Source organism: Phascolarctos cinereus, unplaced genomic scaffold, assembly GCF_003287225.1.
Source record: "Phascolarctos cinereus isolate Bilbo 61053 unplaced genomic scaffold, phaCin_HiC Scaffold_4;HRSCAF=312, whole genome shotgun sequence".
Lineage (NCBI taxonomy): Eukaryota > Metazoa > Chordata > Mammalia > Diprotodontia > Phascolarctidae > Phascolarctos > Phascolarctos cinereus.
This window is the reverse complement of record NW_027555847.1, coordinates 144,447,174-144,451,182: the sequence shown is the minus strand read 5'-3', so window position 1 is coordinate 144,451,182 and position 4,009 is coordinate 144,447,174. Positions and strand designations below refer to the sequence as shown.

Sequence of the window (4,009 nt, the reverse complement as noted above, 5' to 3'; positions counted from 1 at the left end):
AGCTAAGTGTAATCCTGAATGGAAAAAATCTACATTTAATGAATTGTCAGACTTCTAGGATTTTGTTTAAAAAAAAAAAGCCTGAGCTTAATATAAGATTTGACATACACAAGCCAAGAAAAATATAAGGTACATACCAAAGACAAATTACAAGGGACCCCATAAGAACAGATTGTTTACCTTTTATGTATGCACAATGTAAAACATATGTCTAAAATTGTTATTAGTAATTGGGTAGTTCACAAGAAAGATTAGGGTAGGCAGGAGTATGACGTGATTTTAAAAAGTAAAACCATTTAGGAACGACTAAAAAGAGAAATTATCTTATACAAATGAGGTGTGAAAGGAAGAACTGACACAGAGAAATTAGATGGCAGAGGAGGGTTAGTAGTTCTGGAAACCTATTTTCATCAAGGATGGAATTAAGAGAGAAAAATACAAATATATCTAGAAGAGTACAAAAGTCTTCTAATTTCAGAAAGAAATAAAACGCTAAGTGGACAGGAAAGGGAGAGAGGATAAGGAAGGGATCTTTAGAGAGAAGTGTGAGGGAATAAGCTGAAGGACTGCATAGAAAGGTGTTTAGATTAATGAGAAGAGAAGGATAAAGAAGGGATCCTTGGAAGGAGGGTAGGTTAAGTAATAGGAGGGCAAGGTAGCAGGTAGAAGTAAAGTAGAGGAGTCAGGAGCGATAGGAAATAAGAGAAATGCATAAACATAAAATAAAGTTCAGGAGTAGAATGTGTTAGGGAAAAAGAAGCAGAGGTAGTAATGATCTCGGACAAAGTTAAGGCTAAAATAGATTTAATCAAAAGAGAAAAATAGGGAAATTACACTATGTGGGAGCCATATTTATCAACATTGTTTTGGACTATCTAAAACAACTAGACAGTATAATGTGGGAATATTGCTCTGGTGTAGGAAATTACAAGTTTGTGGACTTGGAAAAATGCAGAAAGACTTGGACTTTGGAAGGAAGAGGCTATCCACTTCAGAGAAACAGAGGATAAATAAGTATAGTATGGTCTTTCATAGATGCATATGAATGTACATGTCTACATATAACTATGATTGTCAATATCTGAGTATAGGTATGTAAGTGTATGTATGTATAGGTGTATGTATGTTTATATATAATATATGTATATTTTATGCATATATATGTCCATATATGTATGCGTATATGTATATGTATGTATATGTATATATCTGTATATGTATTGTGCCTTCTTGGTGGGGGGAGGAGTGTGGAAGAAGGGGGAAAAAAACAAAGTAAGAAGTTCACAGCAGAGAACAAAAGAAAACTTACAAGGAAGCAAAGAAAAGATGGACAGCTCTCAATAAATACGTAGTATTTATTATATAGGCTTTCTTGAAATGGAAATTTATTGCTGTATATTTTGAATCCTCTCTCACGTTTTGCTGTGCACATGGCAACTTTTTTTCTTTTCTTATTTTGTAAAAGTTTTAGTATTTAAGTTTTTTGTTTTCTTATTTTGCATTTAAGTTTAAAATTTAAAAACTTACCAAAAAAAAGTCATCTTTTTTTTCTTTACAAACTCAATATATTAACTCCCAATTAGATTCCAATTCATCTACCTGAATTTGAGGTAGCAATGCATTGGTTCTATTAAATGAAGAAATGGTGATTTCTTCCCCAACCCCTTCCAGTCCTTCCTCACCACTGTCATACTGTGTTTAACGTGCTCATTCTAAATTACCAAGGAAATACAGTCCTCAGATCTATCATCCATTAGCTTGGCATACAAATGAAAATGCATGATTTTCTTAGTGGAAAAAAAATATAGTTCTTTGGTAAGCATGGACATGATACATGGCACCTGCTTCTTTACATGAAAGGCAATGTCTAAGAAAAAAGATTCAAACTTATGGCTACTTTCCAATTGACTGAGGTAAGGATTTGCATAAGCTTAAGCTTGTAAGCGTACCGTCTCACCACTACACAAAGTGACTGGATAAACCATGAACCGTTCTTTGAATTTCTCCAAGAAAAGTAGCCAGGAGCTGTAGAATATGCATAGAAGGAGTCTGCCTCAACAGGTATTTTTTGGCATATTATGTCCTCATGAGTGCCACTGTCTGCCTCAATACCACAATTCAACTCTGTCTCTACATGCCTGAATAAATAAAAAGCCTTGGTTTTCCTGTTACACTTCTACGCTTACCCCCTTTGAAGAAATATGTTAATCTTTTCATTTCAACAGATCCATCTGTGCCAAAGATGATTCCTTCTTCACGTGACTTAGAAGCACACAAACAAAACTGTGCCTTTGGCTGTGATCTTCTTTAGAAACATTGTGCATTAATTCAATTATTTCTTTACGTGTCAGATGATTTTATTTCTGACTTCATATTTCAAGCTTTTGAATGCTTCCCCAAGGTTTGCTGCATCTACATCTGTACCAGACCAAAGGGACATTCCAATGTCTGGGTGAAAATGTTTATTATTGATTATTACACATAACTCCATGTCTGGATAATCCATTTTGTTGCTGTCTGATGGCAGTTCAGATTCTGCTCAATTGCTACCATGGAGAATCTTTACTCCTGAACTTTTGGTGGATTTTGAGTCTACTGTAATTTCAGTATTTGCCATGGTGCTTATATTACTGATGCACCTTGTCCCATGTCTGAATTTGGTTCTGCTAGAAAGACCAGAGTTGAATGTAAGATTTGACATTCAAACAAAAGATTTAGGAAAAGCATAAAAGAGGTAAACATTATTGAGAAATCATAAGGGACTTAATAAGATTAAACCATGTACATTTCTATATGGGATTGTTGTTTATCCTTCATTCCTGAAGAGGACCAATGATATCAGGAAGGTGATGCAACGACTTGCAAGTGAATTGGATTTAAGTGAGGCAGGGCTATACAAAGTTACCATCCTCACTCTCTCTGGTGGAGCCATCTGGGTCCAGTGGCAAGTTACAGATGAGGATGATTAGAAATGGCCCTAGATGCAGTGAGAGACCTTGGCCTCTTTAAGCTAAGGTCTCTCCCAGGCCTCAGTTTGTCTGAGGCAATGCCAATTCAGTGATCAAGATAATAAATCAGTGATAGGTAATAAATGAGGCAAAGAATGGCTTCCTTTACTTAGTCAAAAACAAAAAAAGAAAAAGAAAAAAAACAATCTGGGAGAGGAAGACCTTTAGGGTTTCTGGTCAAAACTGAAACAATTGCTATTTACAGTTACTCTACGCCATCAAGACCCAAACAATGACCAAGTGAGGCTTGGGCTAGGACCTACTGTTGGCCAATTAATGAGAGCCAGAGTGATTTGAGTTTAAAGCATGGTCCTTAAAAGAAAATCTAGTCTGTAAACTCCAAGATATCTTACAAGGTTTCAAGATGATAAATGTAACCCCTAAGAAATGTATCATCATTAGGGCATCGAAGGAGTCTACTTAGAGAGAGTGCATGAGTCTATTATGTTGAGATAATCTCAAAAAACATGAATGGATGGGTGAGAAAGAAGGATGCCTAGAAGGGGGGAGGGAGAAGATGAATAGAGAAAATTATCTCACATAAAAGAAATATGCTAGAAAGAATTTTTACAATGGAGGTGAAATGAGAGGAGGAGACCAGGTAATGCTTGAACCTTACAGTAATCTGAATTGGCTTAAAGAAGGAAGAATATATATGTACACACAGTTGGGTATAGAAATTCATCTTAACCAAGAAGGAAGTAAGAGGAGAAGGTACTAAGATGAGGAGGGTGACAAGAGGGAGGATTGATTAAGGGAGGCAGTGGTCTGAAGCAAAACAAACTTTGGAGGAGAAGACAGGGTAAATAAAGACAAAGAAAAAGAAAAGAGAATGGGATAGAGAGAAATACACAGCAATTGTAACTATGAAGGGGAATGGAATGAAGTCGCCCATAACCTGGAAGAAGATAGCAAAATGGATTGGAAACCAGACTCCTACAATATGTTGTTTACAAGAGACACTTTTGAAACACAGGGTTAAAGTAAGTGATGGGAGCAGA

General features: G+C 35.9%; 1 pseudogene; it reads right to left on the bottom strand.

The window, feature by feature from the left end:
- Positions 1-1,712: 1,712 nt before the first annotated feature.
- On the bottom strand, positions 1,713-2,617 carry LOC110214492 (caspase-3 pseudogene; annotated as a pseudogene).
- Positions 2,618-4,009: the final 1,392 nt, after the last annotated feature.